Below are 24779 nucleotides of genomic sequence, written 5' to 3'. Positions count from 1 at the left end.
CAAAGACACGTGAGCAGCACATCCATCATGTAGGAAATGTTCTGTCCCAACTGCTGGCTAACAATCTATATGTCAAGGCAGAGAAGTGTGAGTTTCACGTTTCTAGTACCACCTTTCTGGGTTATAAGATAAGTCATAAAGGAGTAGAGATGGACAATGGAAAGGTTGAGGCAGTCACAGAGTGGCCACGTCCTACCACTCTAAAGGAGCTACAAAGATTTTTGGGATTTGCTAACTTCTATAGGAGGTTTATCCGTAACTACAGTTCCATTGCAGCCCCTCTAACCTCATTGCTTAAGGGCAAACCAAAGAAATTATCTTGGACTCAGTCTGCCCAGACAGCCTTTGAGACTCTGAAAACCAGTTTTACTACAGCCCCAATTTTGAAACATCCGGATCCTGAATTACCATTCATTGTAGAAGTAGATGCTTCTGACTTCGGCATTGGAGCAGTTCTGTCGCAGAGACATGGAAACCCTGGAAAAGTATTTCCCTGTGTTTTTTTTTCCAGAAAGCTAACAACCGCAGAAAAGAACTATGATGTGGGTAATAAGGAACTATTGTCAATTAAAGCAGCACTGGCAGAGTGGAGACACTGGTTGGAGGGAGCTCGCTATCCTTTCCAGGTTATTACTGACCACAAGAATTTGGAGTACATCAAGGGTGCTAAACGTCTCAACCATAGACAAGCCCGTTGGTCATTATTTTTCACTAGGTTTCAGTTCACAGTCACTTACCGTCCAGGAAGCAAGAACGGCAAGGCTGATGCCCTTTCACGAAGATTTGATTCGAATGAAACTTCTTGCTGCCAAGGGCCTATTCTACCTCCTTCGGTGATTGTGGCACCCATTCGCTGGGATATAATGGAAGAACTGCAACGTGAAAGGCAAACAGAACCCACGCCACCAGATTGTCCCCCTGACCGTCATTATGTCCCTGGGTCTCTCCGCCAACGAATTATACAATGGGTGCATACATCGTTGAGCTCCGGGCATCCTGGCATCCAACGGACAGTAGAAATGGTGCGTAACTCCTTTTGGTGGCCTAATCTATTTAATGATGTTTCTTTGTATGTCAAGTCTTGCAGTGTGTGTGCTCAGTCCAAGACACCACGGGAACTACCAGCTGGTCTTCTTGAACCCCTACCAATTCCTCAGCGCCCCTGGTCACACCTGGCCGTGGACTTCGTTACAGATCTGCCCAGCTCCAATGGCTACACCACAATCCTGGTAATTATTGATCGTTTCTCGAAGTCATGCCGTCTTATCCCGCTGAGGGGCCTACCCACTGCTATGGAAACTGCACAAGCATTGTTTCACCATGTTTTCCGTGTTTATGGAATACCAGAGGATATAGTTTCTGATAGGGGTTCACAGTTTACATCTCGTGTGTGGCAAGCTTTCTGCAAGCAACTGGACATTAACGTAAGCTTAACATCTGGCTATCACCCTCAGGCTAATGGACAGGTTGAGAGATTAAATCAGGAATTGGGGCGTTATCTCAGATCTTATTGTAGTCGGGAACAACAACGTTGGAGTGACTTTTTATCTTGGGCAGAATATGCACAGAACTCACTCACTCATTCATCTACAGGACTCACCCCCTTCAAGTGTGTTCTAGGTTATCAGCCTCCCATGTTCCCTTGGTCTGGGGAACCTTCTGAAGTGCCTGCAGTGGACGATTGGGTCAGAAGAAGTGAACGTGTGTGGGACAGTGCCCATGTGAGGCTGCAAAGGGCGATCAGAGCCCAGAGGATCAAGGCAGACCGCAGGAGGCGTCCCCATCCCAACTATCAGCCGGGCCAGAAGGTCTGGTTGTCGACTCGGGACCTACGGTTGCGGCTCCCCAGCAGGAAGCTCAGCCCACGGTATGTAGGCCCATTTCGTATCTTACGACGGATTAATCCAGTAACTTACAGGCTAGAGCTTCCTGCTCATTACCGTATCTCTCCCTCTTTTCATGTATCTCTGTTGAAACCGGTCCACCCTGCTTCCGGCCCCACTACTGAGGAGAGAGAACCTCCTCCGACACTTGACATTGATGGAGCCCCAGCTTACTTGGTAAAGGAGATTCTGGATTCCAGGCGTCATGGGGGCCGTTTGCAATACCTGGTGGACTGGGAAGGCTATGGTCCAGAGGAGAGATCTTGGGTGGCGGCCAAGGACATTCTAGACCTGTCGTTGACCCAGGAGTTCCACCAGGCACACCCTAATCGTCCTTCACCCAGACCAAGGGGACGGCCTCGGAGAACACCTGGAGGTGTTCATAGGGGGAGGGATTCTGTAACATCTGCATCCGCCATTCATTCATCCAACCGCCAGAGGGAGCCATCTCCCGAATACTGAACACTGCCGCTTCTTCTCTCATCACTTCCTGCCGGCACATGTTATAAGCCATGTTGGTTGTGCATTATGTTGCGAAGTATTGGCAGTTTACCCTGTCTCTACCAAGCGTATTTCATAGTCACGGATTGTTTGCTTGTGTATGTCTTTTGCCTGCCTTTGACCTCGTCTTTTGGATTACCGATTTGGATGTGTTTGCTATCTCGACTGCCGCTATTGTTTGTGATCCTTTGCCTGCTTATTGACCACGATATCTGCTCTCCGTTTGCCTCTGTTTGTGCTGTGGTGCTTAATAAAACTCTGCACATGGATTCAAACCCACAACAGAGTCAGTCTTCGTTACATAATTTTTCTGCTTATTGGAATCGATATGAGTTGACGCAACTACAGGCCGCGTTCGCTTATCAGAACGAAATGATAAAGGAGTTCCAGGGCCAACTCTCTTCTCTGCAAGCCACAAACGAACACCTAACACGCTACATTCAATCCCTCCCACCGACCAGGCCTGATCCGGTAAGATTTTCTCTACCAGATAAGTTTGATGGTTCACTTGAAAAATGCAGGGGATTTTTGCGTCAGTGTACAATCTATTTTGATAGCCAGCCCGAGGCGTTTCTTAGAGACTCGACGAAGTGCTCATTTACGATGTCATTGTTAACGGGAAAGAGCGCTCGAGTGGGCATCAGCTGTTTGGGACCAGAATGATTGTATAAGAACCTCATTTGATTACTTCACCAAACAAATACGTGAAGTATTTGAGTACCCAGCGGGTGGGAGAGACGTTTCAGTGCAGCTACTACAGTTACGTCAAGGGAATCGCACCGCTGCTGATTATGCAGTTGAATTTCGCACCCTAGCGGCGCAGAGTGGTTGGAATGAGGTAGCATTGAAACCAGTGTTTAAGCAGGGGCCTCAATCAGACATTACAGGCTGAACTGGCCTGCAAGGATGTTAGCTCAGATCTCCACCAACTGATTTCAATGGCTATCAAGATTGATAATCTTCTATGTAATATCCCTCCGAGTTTGCTTGCTACTTCAATGTCCACTCCAGCCACTAATTATCAGGAAACCGCTGAGCCCATGCAGATTGGTTTCACTAAAGTTTCTGTGGAAGAAAAGGAACGACGCCGAATTAACCATCTGTGTTTCTACTGTGGTCAATCAGGTCATCAATGTCGTTCATGCCCTAACAAGCCCTCCCAGATCAAAGTGAATACTTCCCTAACTACTATGCTGACCAGTTGTTTTACTCTTCTCCTCACAATCAACCATGCTAATTCTGCTCATTGTGTTCCAGCGCTAATTGACTCCGGTTCTGCATTGAATTTGATTCATCATGATTTGGTCCATAAACTAAACATACCTGTTATCCAGTGCATACCACCTATTAACATCACTGCCATCAATAGCCAACCTATTGGTGGAGGAATTACCCATCAAACTGTGCCCATTACTGTCAAGATTGGCCTGTTCCACTCAGAAACCATGTCTTTGTATGTCACATCTACACCACAACATCCGGTAGTCTTGGGGAATCCATGGCTAACTATCCATGATCCACAGATTTCCTGGAGCTCCAAGGAGCTTACTAAATGGTCCCCATATTGTATCAGCCATTGCCTTCAACTCCCGTTACGACTTCCCTGTTTAACCACCAGCATTGAAAGCCCTGCATCTAACAAATCAGTTGTTATTCCCCCAGAATATTCTGACTACAACGAGGTCTTCAGCAAAACCAAGGCCACCCAGTTACCCCCGCACCGCCCCTGGGACTGCGCAATTGAACTGTTACCGTACACTGCACCCCCCAAGAGCAAGGTATATCCATTAACCATTCCGGAAACGCAGGCCATGGAAAAATACATTGAGGAGGCTCTAGCATCCGGTTTCATCCGTCCTTCCACGTCGCCAGCAGCATCAGGTTTCTTCTTTGTTGAAAAGAAGGATGGAGGTCTACGTCCCTGCATAGATTACCGCGGTCTCAACACAGTGAGTGTCAAGAACAGGTATCCACTTCCATTAGTTCCTCCTGCATTAGAACAGTTACGTGAAGCCACTATTTTCACTAAATTGGATCTGCGCAGTGCCTATAATTTAATCAGAATCAGAGAGGGTGATGAGTGGAAGACCGCCTTTATCACCACCAGGGGGCACTATGAATACACCGTTATGCCGTATGGCCTGGCCAATGCTCCGTCTGTGTTCCAATCATTCATTAATGAGATTTTCCGTGACATTCTGAATCACTTTGTTATTGCTTACATTGATGATATTCTGATCTATTCAAAGACACGTGAGCAGCACATCCATCATGTAGGAAATGTTCTGTCCCGACTGCTGGCTAACAATCTATATGTCAAGGCAGAGAAGTGTGAGTTTCACGTTTCTAGTACCACCTTTCTGGGTTATAAGATAAGTCATAAAGGAGTAGAGATGGACAATGGAAAGGTTGAGGCAGTCACAGAGTGGCCACGTCCTACCACTCTAAAGGAGCTACAAAGATTTTTGGGATTTGCTAACTTCTATAGGAGGTTTATCCGTAACTACAGTTCCATTGCAGCCCCTCTAACCTCATTGCTTAAGGGCAAACCAAAGAAATTTATCTTGGACTCAGTCTGCCCAGACAGCCTTTGAGACTCTGAAAACCAGTTTTACTACAGCCCCAATTTTGAAACATCCGGATCCTGAATTACCATTCATTGTAGAAGTAGATGCTTCTGACTTCGGCATTGGAGCAGTTCTGTCGCAGAGACATGGAAACCTTGGAAAAGTATTTCCCTGTGCTTTTTTTCCAGAAAGCTAACAACCGCAGAAAAGAACTATGATGTGGGTAATAAGGAACTATTGTCAATTAAAGCAGCACTGGCAGAGTGGAGACACTGGTTGGAGGGAGCTCGCTATCCTTTCCAGGTTATTACTGACCACAAGAATTTGGAGTACATCAAGGGTGCTAAACGTCTCAACCCTAGACAAGCCCGTTGGTCATTATTTTTCACTAGGTTTCAGTTCACAGTCACTTACCGTCCAGGAAGCAAGAACGGCAAGGCTGATGCCCTTTCACGAAGATTTGATTCGAATGAAACTTCTTGCTGCCAAGGGCCTATTCTACCTCCTTCGTTGGTTGTGTGACGCATTGGCTGGTGTGTATTTGGTTGGCTGGTACGTTAAAGGCAAACAGTACCCACGCCACCAGATTGTCCCCCTGACTGTCATTATGTGCCTGGGTCTCTCCGCCAACAAATTATACAATGGGTGCATACATCGTTGAGCTCCGGGCATCCTGGCATCCAACGGACAGTAGAAATGGTGCGTAACTCCTTTTGGTGGCCTAATCTATTTAATGATGTTTCTTTGTATGTCAAGTCTTGCAGTGTGTGTGCTCAGTCCAAGACACCACGGGAACTACCAGCTGGTCTTCTTGAACCCCTACCAATTCCTCAGCGCCCCTGGTCACACCTGGCCGTGGACTTCGTTACAGATCTTACCAGCTCCAATGGCTACACCACAATCCTGGTAATTATTGATCGTTTCTCGAAGTCATGCCGTCTTATCCCGCTAAGGGGCCTACCCACTGCTATGGAAACTGCACAAGCATTGTTTCACCATGTTTTCCGTGTTTATGGAATACCAGAGGATATAGTTTCTGATAGGGGTTCACAGTTTACATCTCGTGTGTGGCAAGCTTTCTGCAAGCAACTGGACATTAACGTAAGCTTAACATCTGGCTATCACCCTCAGGCTAATGGACAGGTTGAGAGATTAAATCAGGAATTGGGGCGTTATCTCAGATCTTATTGTAGTCGGGAACAACAGCGTTGGAGTGACTTTTTACCTTGGGGGGAATATGCACAGAACTCACTCACTCATTCATCTACAGGACTCACCCCCTTCAAGTGTGTTCTAGGTTATCATCCTCCCATGTTCCCTTGGTCTGGGGAACCTTCTGAAGTGCCTGCGGTGGACGATTGGGTCAGAAGAAGTGAACGTGTGTGGGACAGTGCCCATGTGAGGCTGCAAAGGGCGATCAGAGCCCAGAGGATCAAGGCAGACCGCAGGAGGCGTCCCCATCCCAACTATCAGCCGGGCCAGAAGGTCTGGTTATCGACTCGGGACCTACGGTTGCGGCTCCCCAGCAGGAAGCTCAGCCCACGGTATGTAGGCCCATTTCGTATCTTACGACGGATTAATCCAGTAACTTACAGGCTAGAGCTTCCTGCTCATTACCGTATCTCTCCCTCTTTTCATGTATCTCTGTTGAAACCGGTCCACCCTGCTTCAGGCCCCACTACTGAGGAGAGTTAACCTCCTCCGCCACTTGACATTGATGGAGCCCCAGCTTACTTGGTAAAGGAGATTCTGGATTCCAGGCGTCATGGGGGGCCGTTTGCAATATGTGGTGTTGTGGTGTGTTTATGTTCCAGAGGAGAGATCTTGGGTGGCGGCCAAGGACATTCTAGACCCGTCGTTGACCCAGGAGTTCCACCAGGCACACCCTAATCGTCCTTCACCCAGACCAAGGGGACGGCCTCGGAGAACACCTGGAGGTGTTCATAGGGGGAGGGATTCTGTAACATCTGCATCCGCCATTCATTCATCCAACCGCCAGAGGGAGCCATCTCCCGAATACTGAACACTGCCGCTTCTTCTCTCATCACTTCCTGCCGGCACATGTTATAAGCCATGTTGGTTGTGCATTATGTTGCGAAGTATTGCCAGTTTACCCTGTCTCTACCAAGCGTATTTCTTAGTCACGGATTGTTTGCTTGTGTATGTCTTTTGCCTGCCTTTGACCTCGTCTTTTGGATTACCGATTTGGATGTGTTTGCTATCTCGACTGCCGCTATTGTTTGTGACCCTTTGCCTGCTTATTGACCACGATATCTGCTCTCCGTTTGCCTCTGTTTGTGCTGTGGTGCTTAATAAAACTCTGCACATGGATTCAAACCCACAACCGCGTCAGTCTTCGTTACAATGATAGATTGAAAATGCACAAATGCACTTTTTCCTGTATGATATATCAATAGAACAACAGGAATCTTGAATACATCCTTGGCCCCTTCTACCTCTTTGTCTGCCTGCCTACCGTTTCATCTACTCACTTAGAGAACTGGTTGATCACTGGCTGATCTTACATCTTACATTAACTGCAATTAGTAGCTCAAGTGGTAGAGCATTGTGTTAACAAGCACAAGGTTGGGGGTTCGATTCCCTGGGAACACATGATAGGTAAAAATTGATAGCCTGAATGCACTGTAAGTCGCTTTGGATAAAAGCGTCTGCTAAATGCATAAACTTAAATTTAAAGAACACATTTACAAACAAAAAGTATGGAAAATATGCTTGTCAGATTATGACAACTAGCTCAACCATTTTGCACTAAATGACATAACCAATTAACTAATGCCTATAGATGTTTTGAGAGGTAAGGCTATTATACAGAAAACCAGTATAAATTATATTTTGATCAACATAATATAAGCAACTGATAATTAAGGAAACAGCAGACAATTGTACGTAACCTATTGCATGAAAGTACAAAAGCATTAACATTTTTTTTTTCAAAATAATTAGAAATTGCTTGTGCACAAGTGACTAAATGATGTTGAAGTTGAACAAGTAGTTTTGAGAATTTCAGGTCCTATCTAAGAAATATACCAAAGAAACTGAAAAAAATTGTAATTTGAATCGAGCAGATGCAAACTGGACACAGATTGAAAAATGAATGTAAGAGAGTAGAATTATTTGGACAGACAGACAGACGGACTGACGGATAAATAGACAGACAGATGTACAGAGATCGACAGATGGACGGATGGACGGACGGACAGACAAATAGACATATTTAATGCACTTGTTTTGTGAGTAGCTAAAATAGCAAAATCCACTAATAAGAAGAGAACTTCCACATACTTTTGTCCTTTAAGTTCAAAGGAGCATAGAGGAAAAGAAAATTAATGTACTTTGTTCTTCACAATGTTGTTTTATGTGTGGGCTGCAGGTGTGTGTACAGGGTCATCCGCTCCGGCTAAACACACGGATTGCACACTTCACTCCCCCGGCAGCTCCTCCAGCAAGGCTAATGCACTGACCTCTGAGTTCAAAGACAGACAAAGAGAGAGACAGGACAGCGGAGATTGAAAGGGTAGAGCAGAGAGGGCTAAAGACTGAAGGTGACATCCCAACCCCTTGTTCTCAAACAACATCCCTGAGGCAGTTTCTCATTAGGCTTCAGATTATCACATTAATGCCACGGAATCGTAATGGATGCTCTCTGCTGACCCCACAGGGGCGCCGCATGGCCATTACATCACCAGTTTAACCAGTCAAAACCATCACCATTCTCTCAACTCTTCTGTCTGTGGTTTGCTTTGTCTTTCTCTCTTTTTCTTTCTCCTGCCTTCTCTGTTACTCAGAAAGGTTTGCTTGAGAGACTTCATGTCAGCTTTTATGTAAGAATTTCTTTCAGCTTGTTCCAGTTCCAGAAGTGTGTGTATATGTGTGTTAGAGAGACAGAGCCCTTGATTTTCACAGCTCAGTTCAGACCTCAGTGAACCTCTGAAGAAGCTCTTAGGCCATCTGACCCAAGTAAGAATATGACTTGAGAACATGAAGGAGGAAGAGTTGGTGAGGAGAAAAGATGTATCATAAAAAAAGACTTTTCAAACTCGTTCAGTCGTGTCAGCCTTGAAAACCACAAAATAAAGTTTTCACAGCGAAGTACTAGCTCTCAAATCTCAGATGACATCATTAAAGGTAAAATAATTCTTTCATGAGATTGTTTGGTAATAAATACCTCTATAACGCTGTCGTTTTAATTTCTCTGTAACTTAGTAGTAACTTTAACTTAGTTGACCTTAAAGTGATCAGGCTGACTAACCGTTATATAAAATACAGTTCAAATATTTCAAGGCAGTACGATTTTATTTTACATGAATTAATAATTTTATTCAGCAAGTCTTTATTAGATTGTTTAAAAGTGACATTAAAGACTTTTATAATGTTGCAAATGATTATGGATTTCAAATCCAGTAAATGGTGACTCTTTTAAACTTATTCTATATTCATCAAATAATCCTGAAATATTTTATCCTGAAATAAATAAATAAATAAATAAATAATTTTTACTTGGTTAGCAGCAGTTAATTCAGTTTATACCACATGCAGCACAGTTTTACAGTGCAGGTTTTAGCATGATTTGAGGTAAAAAAGTTATTTTTATGATGGCATTTTTTAAATATAAAATATGTTGCTGTAATGTAACTTGACAAACAGTTTTAGAGATGTCTTTCCCCATTTAAGTACATAGGAGCTGCACTTGTGTGCCCCCATAGAAAACAGCTGCCCTGGGGTGTTACAAAGATAGCCACAGAGTGAACTGACTGGCCTAAAAAAGACTTTGATTGCACTGAGGGCTTTGGGGCTAACTAATCTAATCCTTTGTTTGCTTTTTGTACTGTGGTACATCACAGAGACACAGTAATGAGAGAGAAAGACAGATTAACTGAGACAGTGACTATATAGATGAACAGAAACAGACCATGTCTGACTAATAACTCAGTTAGCCAAAGTGTTCACACAATATATAGACTTCAACTGTTCACTTTTACTGCATCTAACCTAGATCCCAGGCCTATGAGGTTCACTGAAATGCTTTGCAGCACATCAAAAATCATATAAGGGGCTGTTCGCACAAAACATTTTTGCTGTTTAAAGGCAGGATGTTTGTAGCGCTGCAGCAAGGATGAATGGAAAGGAACCCAGTGTCTCAAGATACATTTTTAAAAGTGGAACTTCTTAAAAATGCTGCGCTCATGTGTGAGATACTGAAAAATTGGCAAGACTTGGTAAAAAAAAATGCCCATGTAATGCATATTTACATAGAAAAACAATTAGAAAACCAGCACAGTGGAACTCAACACACATTTTCAGTAATTCAGTTGGTTATTAGCTCACAATGCTTGGCTAACACCTACACAGGTTAGTGTAGAGATAACACCTATGCACTATTTTCATGTCCATTCCATATTAGATAAAATAACTACAATTTGCCAAGAAAATCATAATAGTTAGCGTTCTTTCATCATAATATCATAATTAACTGAACAACAAAGGTGTGAACTGTAAATGATTTAACTTTTGGTTTGAGTGGGTGTTGCCATTTTTGCCATGTCCTAAAATAGGGCAATTAAGAAATATTCCAGGTGTTTCTTAGTATAGTTTTTCTTCCTTTTTTTTTCTTCATCTGATTTTACCTAATCGAAATGTTTCAAACAAAACTTTTTTTTATTAGGAATCATTTTACAGATTTTCCAAGCAGAGTGACATCTGAAATACGGAACAAGAGTGACATTTTGGTGGCGTGTGATTAACCCTTTGAGCAGTACGGTCCCACATATGGGATTTAGAACGTTTGGTGATGTTGCATAACTGCCAAATTCAAACTGTGGTTTCGCGCGTTGGCTGGCGTTATATTATCACAACTATGCAGTGTTCTTAATAATGCATATATTTAGGTTTCAGACATTTAAATACACATAAGTACTAGTAAAACAATACATTTAGTGTTTGAAAAATACACACATATGTCTATGGAAGCAACAATATCAATCCATTCAAATTTAATTTGCAGATGTTTTATTCATATCAGATACACATAGTGTCAGTAACTATAAAATTCACTCTATATTCTTCTCCCAATTCACCAGCCACTTATTACTTGTATTTCGGGAGAAATCAATGAATTCACATGCTATAAATCTGACTGACAGGACTCTCTGAACTGCAGCCCGAACAAACATGGCGGCGCACATTACAGATCACGATCATTTAGAAAGATTTTTAAATGATAAAACACACTCATTTACAAATATTTGTGAATCAGAAAATCAGATTGTTCATGACATGGTATGCAAGTTTGTGAATATTTTAAATGAAAAAGGAAAAACAAAATAAAAGCGATCCATCTGTCATTCAGTGTTATTGCAGCCACGGTGTGTCACGTGACAAGCCTGATGCGTAATCATGGAAACAGTAAGGGGAAACGTTCTAAAATAACGGTCGCCTTAAAAAAAACAAAATTAATCTCTGGGGGGACCGCTAGAATATTTTAAACTCACCACTGAAAAGGTTAAAGTCACTAGAGTCATGTTTCCTTGTGAGTGTTCTTATATAAAAATACTTCCTTAAATTACAACACAAGTCTCTTCCTTTTTTTTAAAGGTTACAGAGTTCAAAAGTTAATACACAGAAGAAATAATCCCTAGTTTTCTCTCTCTCTCTCTTTCATACTATAGAAGAACATTCTTCAAAATACCTTCTTCTGTGTTCAGCAGAAGTAAGAAAGTACAGGTTTGGAACAAGTGAAGGATGAGTAAACAATGACAGAATTTTCATTTTGGGGTGAACTATCCCTTTAATTAACAATCATATGTGACGTTGCATAAAATTCAGTGTTTGTACTTTCAAAATGTAGGAGTCTAACTGAGTTCAAACATTTCCACAGATCATACATCATATCAACACATTTGACGTATCCTGTAATTAAAAACATCCTGGTAAATTGAATTCCTGTTGTGTTTTCATTTACTTGTAATTTGGGTTTCTCCTTGTCACCATTCATCTTTTCATTATCAGTGGCTGCCCTTGGCAACTATTTTTTAAGCTGTTCTTTCTACGGAGTCACTGTTGTTGTTTTGATGTGATTGTTGTGCTGTGGGCATGTTCCTCAGGGACTGCGCCTGCACCTTAATGCACTAAGTCAAATCCATTAGAGACCCATCACTATCTAATTACTGAGTTTTCAGCAAAGGACAAGACACACACACACACAAACAGAGACAGTGAAATGCAGAAAAAAGTGTCTTATGGGAGATGAGTAGATGACCTCCCACATCTACCCTTCTCTACACTCAAGAAATGAGAGTTAGGCAGGAGGATGGGGCGAGAGAGATTTGACAGGCAGAAATCTCTGGCCCATTACATCAAGATCGATACCGCAAGTGTAAACATGGTGATATATAGGTCCTACCCGGCTGCCGGGTAATTAGTGTCAAGGACGGCGCCATGTGCCAAAGTCTTGGAGCTGGAAATCTAACATATCGCCATTTCTTACTTTTTGAAAAACGGCGAACAGACTTACAGGGGATGTACTTATCTCGAAAATCCTCATGACTGGGTACGATCGCACAGCACCTGTTATCGTTTGACTTTTCTTCAGGATTTTAAGATGATCCACCATCAGATACAGCAGCACAAAGTGGATAAAGTGCTGTTGTAAGTGATTTAGATCTTCTGATCAGGTGCCCTATAGTGTCCTTTTCGTCATCCTCCGTCTTTCTTTGCCTTTGTTCGTCGCTGTCGGTTGAGGACGTGTTCACGGAGGGGAAGGGAGGGAGGTTTTGGCTTTATGACCGTGACCGTGTTTCACAAAGGTCGCTAAATGAGAAAACATTGTGGGAGGCTAATCAATTATAAACAGCAGCTAGTCTGAGTGGCCAAGCGCGACGGCCAAATCAGCCAGGCCGCTGATAATTTATCTCCCAGAGACTTTTCATTTTACCCAGAAGGCCATGGGGCATCCAGCTGCCTTACTTAGGGCCGAGCAGGGCATAAATCTCATTGACTCATGGGAAATGGTGTGTGTGCTGATGCTGGTGTGTGTGTGTGTGTGTGTGTGTGTGTGTGTGTGTGGATACGCAGTGCCAGTATGATTCGGGTGAACTATGACTGGACACTGTGCCATCCTGCAGTTTTATTGTTTAGAGAAGAGTAATTGAAAGATAAAACCATGACCAAATAAAACACTGGAAATAACTTTGCACAAACATGTGAGCAAGTGTGTGTGTGTGTGTGTGTGTGTGTGTGTGTGTGTGGCTGAGTCATCAGTCAGTATCAGATGACACCCTGCTTACCCAGCAGTAATTCCCCCTGCTGTCTGACTACTGAATCACAGACACAATAATAAATTGACATTTATATTAAACTCTCGACTAAATAAACAAGAACTAATAATCACTGTCTGACTAGAGTGATCCGGAAGAAAACAAACAAGCTGTTCTGGAGCAGAGTATGTGTGATTTTGCCAGAAGCGAGGAGCCTTTGTGTCTGTGTTCTTTCTCACTCCACGATCGCTTCAATGCCACTCCATCATGAACATAACGCGCTAATGGCCCATAATGTCAACATTTCAGCCATAATTACTTTCTAACTAATAATAAAAATGAAGTCCCTTCAAAGGAAGTCAGCCGAAGTGGTGGCCATCTTGGGAACACACTTGGGAAGTTATGTTTAGTTATGCAAGCAAAGATTCTAATTGGTGAGGAAGTACGAATATCTCAAACACCTTTTCAAACTCACATTCCAAATAAATATTTCAAATCAGTAAAACAGGAAAAGTATGATAAATTGATTTTCATTTTTTTTTTTTTTTTATTCTCAAATAACAGTAAAAACTGTATTTAGCTAGATTTGACTTGAAAGCTATATTTGAACTTGTAATTCTAGAATGACTGGATGAGGCAGTCCATCTGCATAGAAAGTAAGCTTAAAAAATTTCCAAGGCTTTTTTTTTTGAGTGCAAACTACTGATTTTATTATGATTATTATTCAAGTCAAATATTAAAACAAGAAATATGTTGCAATAAAAATACCATTGTACTATAAAATAAATACAAACTCATATTTCAATAAAATATTTCAAATCAATTAGAAAATTCAAAGGAAAGGTATTGTATTGTATTGTTTATTATTCTCAAATAATGAAAGAAATACATGTATACATGATGCTTTGATTTTCTGTAATATATTGCGATATAAAATCAAAAAGCAAAGCAAAACAGGAATTTTCATCAGATGACTTGAATAGCTATATTTGAAAAGAATTGTAAAGAATAATCAAATAATAGAGAGTTTAATTCTAGAATGACTGAGTGATTTTGATTGGCAGTGCATCTGCATAGAAAATAAGATAAAAAAATCAAACCATTGATTTTTATTGTGATTATTATTAAAATTATTGAACAAAAAATATATTACAATAAAGAAATCATTAAATTGCAGTCTTTATAAATATATGTACAACTATTAGCACTTTTATTTTGAGGGCAGGACTTACAAAAGCCATTCTTTTGTGTTAACCAATTTCTTCCACATAAAAATTAAAAAAGGGGGGCAACTCGGATTCATCAAGCTAAACGAAAAGTTTTATCACCCTGAGTTGCAAAAAAGAGCATAAAACTGTGTAAAATGTTAATGATGTACCAGCTGAAACCAGTGGGCAAAAGTAGATCATTTTCAGACCATTAAACAAATTACTCATTGTGGGCACTGCATTTCCTACAGCTTTTTAATTGCTTCAATATATCTGCTTTTGTCTGCCATGGTAAGGCTTCTGTTTATCAGATGACATGCTGTAACGATGACCTGGACTTCATTTGACAACAGCTCCCTGCCCTCAGCGCTTTGACGGGACCCATGCCCACCTGTTTGACCTCTCTGATGAGGCACAGTCATCGATCGGTTCCTCTCTCTGGCGGTCTACCCTGAACTATGCTGACAGACTACAAATGCTCATGCTCATTTTGAACGTATAAGGTCAACAATTTAGTTTTTGATCATTCTTTGACAATACACAAAAGAGTCAAATATATTTACAAAAGAATCAACATCTATAATTAAATTACTTATTCATCATTAAAAGAATAATTCACCCCCCCAAAAAATTAAAATTCTGTCATAATTCATATAAAAGAAGATATTTTGAGAAATGTTTTTGTCCATATTGTGAAAGTCAAAGGTCACCAATATTTTTTTTTATTTTCTCTCTCTCTCTCTCTTGTGTGTGTGTGTGTTGTGCAGAAGAAAGTAAGTCTTACAGGTTTAGAATAAAAATGTGAGTAAATACTGACATTCATTTTCGACCGAACACTTCATTTAAATAGTTAGATGTATTAAAAAGATTAAGAACAGATGCAAATTAAGAGTTTTTATTACCTGTATTATTAAAGGCTGTTACTTTAAATGAAATTGAATTACAGTGTTTTAGAGGGAAAAAAAAAGATTGAAATTAAAAGTGAATTTAAAAAAAAAAACAGTAGTTGTCTATATATATATATCCAAGTTGGATGTTGTGGGTGAATTCTAAGAAATTCAATAAAACCTGCTGCATTCTGGTGATTGATGAAATAGGGCAAAGAAGGAGATGTCCATATCACTGAAACATTTTTGAGCCACTGTAAACTAATTTTTAGTATGCTTTCATTTTGTCACCACATTTGACCCTCTGCCATTAGCTGCAACTTGACAGGCTATTGTTATAAACACAAAATATTTGATAGAAAACTTGGGGAAGTTGGGATTTTACAAGAATTCACTCAAGTACAGTCTTCCTGGATCTTGTGGAAAAGATAACAGTTATCCAGTATTACAGTTTACAACTGTCAGTTGTTAATCCTTTGCTAATCATACTATAGGAATGTTGTTCCAGGAACAATGAGGAATGTGTAAATAAATTTCTTTATTAAAAACACTTAATGAAAATAATAAAAAAAACCTTGAGAATTACTCAAATAACTGTCAATAATCATATCATTGGAGGACATGCAGAAAACAGAGTCTGCTATGGAAAAAAGTCAACATCGCAGAATACACTCTGTAGCTTCACAGGAATAGATAACATTTAAAAATATATTGAATTGAAAATTTAAATATATTAAAATACAGTTTTTATATAAATGTTTTTATTGTAATAATATTTCGCTATATAACTGTCTTTACCGCATTTATGGTAAAAAAAAAATAATAATATTAATAAAAACCTTGCAGTGATGATAAACATAAGAGACTTCTTTCAAAAACATATAAAAACTCACCCCAAACTGTGATGTACAGTCTTCAGTGTCATGAATCTTCAGAAATGCACATGCACACACACACACACACACACTGTGTTGTGTGTGTGCAAGTGCTGGGCAGATTACTTACAAACTGTAGTCTGTTACTGCTTCCAAATTACATGAAAAAAATGTAGTTACCAATGTAAACCATTACAGTATGCATTTTAGGTAACATAATCAGACTATGTTTGATTACTTTTAGATTACTTGGGACCTAACACATTTATTACATCAATTTAAACTGGGTAAAAAACTATACCATATTGTTATAAAAATAAAAAGAAACTGAGAATATATTCCACTGGTTGTTATTAAGAACATCAAGTTCATTAAACATTACTTCAAGGTTTCCTAAAGGTTAGCTACATGTCATGTGACCATTAACCAATGTCAGAGAACCATGAACACACAAATATTTTACTAACTTATTACTTTAAAATCTCAGGAGCTAATTCAAATAAAAATATATTAGGTGAAAGAGGTTCAGCTGAAAAAAAGAAAATTTGTGACTTCCTGCATTACATGTAAATAAGAAATATGTGAATTTTGTGCATTTTAATATGTTTGAAAAACAAAAGCCTTCCAAAGACAATGGCTTTTAAAATGTAATATAATCTAATTACAAGTAGTAATTTTGGAATCTGATTACATAATTCAGATTACATGTAATCAGTTACTACCCAGCACAGTTTGCATTTTAAAACTAACCTACAGCACATACAGCAGTATTGTTAACAAAACGTATTCGAGATATGACTTGAAAGACTTGGCCTTGGAAGACTTGCCAAAGCTCGTGAACATATTGTGCTGTTGATGTGAATGACACCACAGTTGAGATCAGCTCCAATAAAGTATTTTGATTAAAAACAACAGACCTTATCTTCACTCATGCCCTAACGCATCATGGGTACTTGAGCAAGAACAAACGGCTTCCAGCGAGAGCACACTGACCTCCAATACAGTGTGAATACTTAGAATTGTGATTCATGCAGTAACAACCATTTCAAATATCCTCTACAATTAAACTCTGTTAACCAAGGTGTTTATTACTTACAGTGGAAAACAAAAGCAAACAACACGCTCACAAAACCATGCTGTTCCTAAGAGATTTGCCAACCCGTTCACAAATTTCAGCATGCTCTGTAAACTCCTGGACCTCTCACAACTAATCAGCAATTAGAGAACTGGATCCAGAAGCTCTCTGACATTCAGCATCTGAATTAAATCATTTGGCCTTACAGTGCTGAGAGATGGAGAGAAGGGGGACAGATAGGGGGATAGAGACCCTACAGATGAGCGGGGATGGTTAAACGAGGTTAAGACACCATCATGCCCCATTTACATGACATTATGCAGACCTGCGGATGTCTATCAATGAGCCTATTCACTAAACAAGCCCTGCAATTAGCCATCGACACATCCCCCCCACACACAGCCTGTCACATTTGATTACAGCTCTCATCTGAAACAAAAGCATTAGCTGACACACTCATCATGTCCTGTGTGTGCGTGTGTGTCGCGAGAGAACATCTAGGCATGCGTTCAGTCGGTGGATAAAAATCTCAGTGTGGAGTTCATATAGGATACAAACAGAAACACTCAGCAGTCTGAAGAACTGCACTTCATATCTCCACAATTAGAAGTCTCAGATGAAGACTTCAGACCTTTAGCTTTGCATTCATTAATTAGAATCAGAACATGACCTCCTCTTTTAATCTAGTTCTTTTGCATAATCTAGTAAATTGTCTCACTGCCTACATACTGCCTTCTGAGGCAGCATCTTAACCATCATGACCTCAGATGACGAATTTGTAAATAAGCAAGCAACTAAATGTGTCTTACAAGTAGTACTTTGCAAGGGACATAAATTCCATTCCATTCAATTGATTTTAATAGAGTTTGACCTCAGCATATATATATATATATATATATCACATAGAATTCATTTTCCAGCCAAGCAGCTTTCTGTTGGTCAGAGTGGTGAATTCAACTGACCACCCTGAAAATGATCAAAATCTGCATGGGGAACTTTTTCGCTCTCGTGCAAAACTCTGACCTATTGAAATTAATCTATTTTACTCACAAATCTTCACAGATCAACTGTAAATATGACCTTAAATGATATTTAATACTGCCTTAGATTTGACCAAAAGATGTTTAGACAGAAAAACAGTTGCTTTGACTGATATTTTATATATCAATATTCACTCTTTTCTATTAACTGTTTAAAGTCTTCAGTATAAGGTTAAAGCACCACAATTTGGTGGGTCTCTGTGGGATAATGTACAACAATGGCTATAAAAACACAGAAAACAAGGGTATTCAGCTTACACTTTTGATGCATAGTTTGCATAATCTAAAAGTTAATTATAAACAACTTTTTATATTACAGCCATTTATCAAGTGATGCTTTGAATAAAATCTTCTGCTAAAAGCATAAATGTAAATGTAAGCGATATAACCCAAAACTGCCTGAAATGCATACAATCTATGAACATTTAAATTGAAGAACAATTTTGAATTAATATAATTAGTGTACACTTATTATTAATAATAGTTAATTAAAAAAAATATATATATTGTTAATCGTTATTTATTTCTGAGACAAGAAGCAGAAATGAAACAAATATATTTCTAAATCTAAAAATCAATTTCTATACACTTAAACATGATTTTTTCATCTGCCTTCATCAATGATAATAACTGGATAGTTCATCAAATGAATAAATAAATAAATAAATTGTTACCCTTAAGTTATTATAAAACTCTCAAACATAAAAAAATCTATGTTTTGAAGATGGTTAACCACTGACTTAAATTGTAGGGACACAATTTTTTCAAAATTTATTTTGGTTGAATGGTCCGGAGGATGAAGACGCCGTTTTGTCCATGTCCTTCTGGATGCGGTCGTTTCCTGTCCTCTGACAATGGCCACGAGCGTTGTCTTCCGTGTCTGGGCACTCAGCACGCTGAAGATGCGTTCGTGGATGGTTCATGCCCGCACTGCATGCGTGACCATAGCAACGCTGCGATCGTGTCTCTCCTTTCTTCCCGGATGTGCATGGGTAAGCCGCTCATCTCCTTCCTCCGTCCTCACTACCCTCGATGGTGGGGCAGCTAGGGGGGCCAAACTGCCTCTGCCCTGCATACCATGGCAATCCTGCAAATTCACCAAGCTAAGGCTTTAACAAATGCACGAGGGTAGAACTGACCCGAGGTTGATGCATGAGTTGCGCACGTTGACTGACCTCGCCTTTCCGGGCGATGGAAGTCACAACGCAGGCCCTAGGGAAGGCGATGTCCACTTTGGTTGTCCAGTAGTGCGATCTCTGGTTCAGCCTGGTTGAGATGAGAGATGTTGACAAAGTGCACTTTCTTGATGCTCCTATCTCCCAGGCTGGCCTGTGTGGTGATGTTTTTGGTTGATGTTGGTTGAGGTTCCCGGCAGTACAACAGCAGACTGAGGCCATATAGCGCATCTTGCCCCAACGTGATCCTCTGGCTGCCACCGTTCTGTTGCGGGCCATGCCTCAGCCTGCTTGTTGTTGTGGGCGCCCTCCTGCGTCCTCCACACCAGCTCCGCCCCACACTGAGAGTTCTTAGAGGCTGGCGCATTGAGCCCCGTGCAGGAGAACGGTGCCCCTGTGTCACATCCAGCCGCAAAATTGTCCAGGAACACGACGAAGTGGCCTTGACACGGGCAACTCGGAGATGTGGGAGACTGCTCTTCAGGAGCTGGCGGAGACAGTGGCACTCTTTCCCCCGGAGGAGGGCCAGGTGATGAATCTTCAGATTTCTTCTCATTTTGTTCCACATGGTACCCACATTTTCAATAAAAGAGCAATTTCCCTTTCTTCCAAGTTGCAGGGCTCGTGGGTTGACAATGAGTGACACACTGCCTCCTCATTCTCACCCACAACACCCCCTATCGCCAGTGGCCAAGAGGTCACATTTTGGAGACGCAATGCCTCTCCACACATCTCTGGCCAGTTCCTTCGGGAACACAGGGAGTTTTGCTGTGATGACTCAGAACGTGATGCTTTCGGGGCCATCCAACACGACTCCCCATCGTAACACACTGTGGGTACATCGACTGTCCCTTTGGTGCCACTCGTACGGAGTTTGGGGGTGTGGCTTGTGCTGCCCAACCCGTCCTGTTGGCTCATTCGGACGGTTCGACTTGGCTATGTGATTCAGTTCGCACGGTGACCTCCCAAGTTCAATGGCATTCTCGAGACTTTGGTGGCAGTCTGGGACGCCTCTATGGGGAGATTGCTGTCCTGTTGGCAAGGGATGCAATCGAGCCGGTCCCTCCAGCCAAGATGAGGAGCGGGTTTTACAGCCCTTACTTCATCGTACCCAAGAAAAGCGGTGCCCTTCGACCTATCCTGGATTTGCGAGTCTTGAATCGGGCCCTGCATAAGCTCCCGATCAAGATGTTGACACATAAACGTATTATCAAATGCGTTCAAGCCCAGGGTTGGTTTGCAGTGATCGACCTGAAGGACGCGTACTTTCATGTCTCAATCCTACCTCGCCACAGACCGTTTCTGCGGTTTGCGTTCTAGGGTTGGGCATGGCAGTACAAGGTCCTCCCCTTCGGGCTCTCCCTGTCCCCCGGTGTCTTCACGAAGGTTGCGGAGGGCGCCCTTGCCCCACTTAGGGAAGTGGGCATCAGGATCTCGATGACTGGCTCATCATGGCCGGGTCCCAAGAGGAATTGTGAGATCAAAGGGACCTAGTGTCTGTCAGTCAGTTGGGGCTTCAGGTCAACGGAGAGAAGAGCAAGCTCTCCACTTTGCAGAGAATCGCTTATCTCGGTATGGAGTAAGACTCAGTGAGTTTAACGGCGCATCTCACCAGCGAGTGTGCCCAGTCGGTGCTGAACTGCCTGAGTTCCTTCAGAGGCAGGACAGTGGTACCACTGAAACATTTTCAGAGGCTCTAGGGGAATATGGCATCCGTAGCTTCATATGAGACCACTTCAGCACTGGTTACACTCCCGAGTCCCAAGATGGGCATGGCACCGCGGTACACATCGATGTTTCGCCACCTATTCGGCGCCTGGTCGGACCTTGCCTTTCTACGGGCCAGGGTGCCCTTAGAACAAGTGTCCCGGCATGTTGTTGTCACGACAGATGCCTCCAACACGGGCTGGGGTGCAACATGCAATGGGCAGGCAGCTTCAGGGTCCTGGACAGGACCTCGACACATCAACTGTCCGGAGTTGCTGGCAGTGCATCTAGGTTTACAGCGGTTTCACAACAGCTCACTTTCCCCGTGGAATGGCGACTCCATCCCCAGATGGTCCAGCTGATCTGGAGTCGATTAGGAGAAGCCCAGGTAGATCTGTTTGCTTCCCACGAGTCCTCCCACTGCCAGCTGTACTATTCCCTGACCCAGGCCCCCTGGGCACAGATGCACTGGCACACAGCTGGCCTCGGGCTCTATGGAAGTATGCGTTTCCCCAGTGAGCCTGCATGCACAGACACTGTGTAAGGTCAGGGAGGACGGGGAACAGGTCCTGTTGGTTGCGCCTTACTGGCCCACCCGGACCTGGTTTTCGGAATTCATGCTCCTCGCGACAGCCCCTCCCTGGTGTATCCCCCTGAGGAGGGACCTCCTCTCTCAGGGACTGGGCACCATATGGCACCCGCGTCCAGATCTTTGGAACCTCCACGTGTGGCTTCTGGACAGGACACGGCAGACCTAAGTCACCTGCCACCAGCAGTGGTGGACACTATCACTCAGGCTAGAGCTCCCTCTACGAGGCAGGCCTATGCTTTGAAGTGGAGTCTGTTCACGAATTGGTGTTCTTCTCACCGAGAAGAGCCCCGGAGATGTTCGGTCAGAGTCGTGCTATCTTTCCTGCAAGGAAGGTTGGAGGGTGGGCTGTCACCCTCCACCTTGAAAGTGTATGTGGCTGCCATTGCAGCCCATCACAATGCAGTGGACGTCTAGTCCCTGGAGAAGCATGACTTGATCGTTAGGTTCCTGAGGGGTGCCAGAAGGTTAAATCCTCCTAGGACACCCCTGATACCCTCCTGGGATCTCTATATTGTCCTGGCTGGAGTTCAGATGGGTCATTTGTGTCACTTGATTCAGTTGATTCAGTTCCTGTCTCTCAAGACAGCGCTCCTGATCACGCTCACTTCCATCTAGAGGGTTGGGGACCTCCAAGCATTTTCGGTAAATGAAGAGTGCCTTGTGTTCGGGCCGGCCTACTCTCACATTGTCCTGAGACCCCGGCCCAAGGTTCCCACCACTCACTTGGAACATAAACCCCCTGGGTCAGTCCATATCAGTATCTCCACGTTACCTCCCTACGGGTAGGATGTGGTCTCCGTAGCAACCTTTTTCCTAGGTTCGCTTCCCCATCATTCTGCCAAGTTGAAAGAACAAATAGGAAAGATCTGAAGCAATCTTTCACTGAAGGTTGAAATCCCTTCCAATAACTTTTGTGAACGGAACAGCAGCATGGCCTTCTCCAGCAGCGATGTACTAACCCTTTTGGTCCCCTTCAGTACCAAGGTCAGTGAATTTGCGCTGGGGCTTTGGGAAGGTTACAACCTTAAGCTTAGCTTTTGTGACGCAGCGGCTTGTCAACAATTGCAGTGCCACAGGGTTGTGACAGTGTTCAGGTTGTGGCGTTTTCCATGGACCCCATATGTCGTTCGACATAACTCGTAGTGACCAACAGATAGGGAACATCTCAGTTACAAACATAACAGTTTGGCCTCCCAAGTGAGACCCCATATGTCATTCGACATAACGTCTCCATTCCCTCCATCAGGGAACGAGGGTTACGTACGTAACAGAGACGTCATCTTAATTAAGTTGCCTATCTTTTGAAATAGTTTTTACTTCAGGAATGCAACAATGATGCGTTAAAACTCTGCCTACATACCCATTCTACTAGGTTTAGAAACAGAGCATGCCTTTATCAATTGGATCAAAGAGCGTTTCTTGTCACTATGAAACATTGCAATGGCATCTCAAAAAAAACTGTCACATTTTATTGTCCCTTTTAATCAGTGTCTTGCATAATAACCAACTAAATCAAACTAAAACAGCTTTCTCCTGGTAAGCGGCATTGTGATGTCTCATTTACATGCGGTGAGCTCCACGCGATCTGCGATTCACCGGTGAGAGAGGAATCCTCATGCCAACTGATGTGAAACTGATATATCACACTATTTACTTTTCCATGTTTCAAGAAGCAGGCAGCAGTGATGAGATAGATCTCGGGTGCGTGAGATCGCACACTGAGTGTCAGACACACACAGGATCTTTTGAGTGCGTTCATACATCATGCACACTGTAGATTAAGACACGCTAAGAATTGCATGACGGAGTCTATGTAACTGATGCTTGAAAACAGATATCCTTATACGATTAAAGTGTCGTTTAAGGCTTGGTTTACCCAAAAAATAGAGAGAAAAAAAATGGCCAACCACTGTAGGAAAATAAGTGGAATACTCTTCTATGATGACAATGTTTTTAATTTCCAATGTAACCTTCATTTGTATATTAAACAGATTAAAAGAATAATAATAATGAAAAAAAAAAAATCTGGCTTTAGTTTGGCACCAAAAAAGTAGTAACAAAGCTACTCCAGTGCTTACAAACATTTGAAAAGCATTTGTCCAACGAATCAGTGTCATGTGGTATGACCAATATGCAGTACTACAGACAAATATCATAGAGAAGAACCCTATCATCTCAACAAGTCTTTTAAAGAATCAGATAATTTGACTTCTCATGACTACGCAAGATTAGCTCAGGCTGTAAAATGTCATGTGGTGCAATTAGATAATGCCTTATTTTAATATTTAAACAACTTTTTTATTTTTATTTTTAGAAAACATGTAATACAAAATATATTGTCTTAATAATGTGATATACTATGGTTTATTTCCTTAAAAATATTACTAATTAATAATTCATGATTTGTAAAATAGGACTTTTACCTTTACTTAATATTTTCAGTTTTAAAAGTGTAAAGTTAAATCAATATGAAACCAACATTAATACAGAGAGTACTTTTTAATAACTTTGGACATAAACTAAACCAAGTGTAGTAAACAAGATTTATTAAAGATTATAGCAGTTTCACAGCTTTCCATTGTGATTAATAGATTCTGATCTCAATTAAATATATGGTCAAGTGAAAAAAAAAAAATGTATTCACAGTTTTCACAGTTCAGAGCAACACAATCAAGAAAAGATTTGCAGATTTTGCAAATATAAATAAGCAAACAAAAGCCTCTTCAGCATCTCTCCCCTTTTTATTTTAATGAGACGGAATAAAATAGAAGTGACTACTTTTCAGTGCAATCCTTTCAAAGTACTTCTGTTGGACGTTGACAGTTAATTTTCATCTCTGGATAAACCCCTTCATGCTGTCTCCATAATCAAAAGAATATCACACTGTCAAACCTTAATCAAAGCACTCAAACCTAGCCCTGCACTTATAAAGACATGAGAACCCTTTCCAGCAATATCACAAATGAAAATAAAATAGATGTGTATCTGTCCTATTA

The sequence above is a fragment of the Cyprinus carpio genome, chromosome B20 (assembly GCF_018340385.1).
Source record: "Cyprinus carpio isolate SPL01 chromosome B20, ASM1834038v1, whole genome shotgun sequence".
NCBI lineage: Eukaryota > Metazoa > Chordata > Actinopteri > Cypriniformes > Cyprinidae > Cyprinus > Cyprinus carpio.
Note: the sequence above shows the minus strand (reverse complement) of the source record.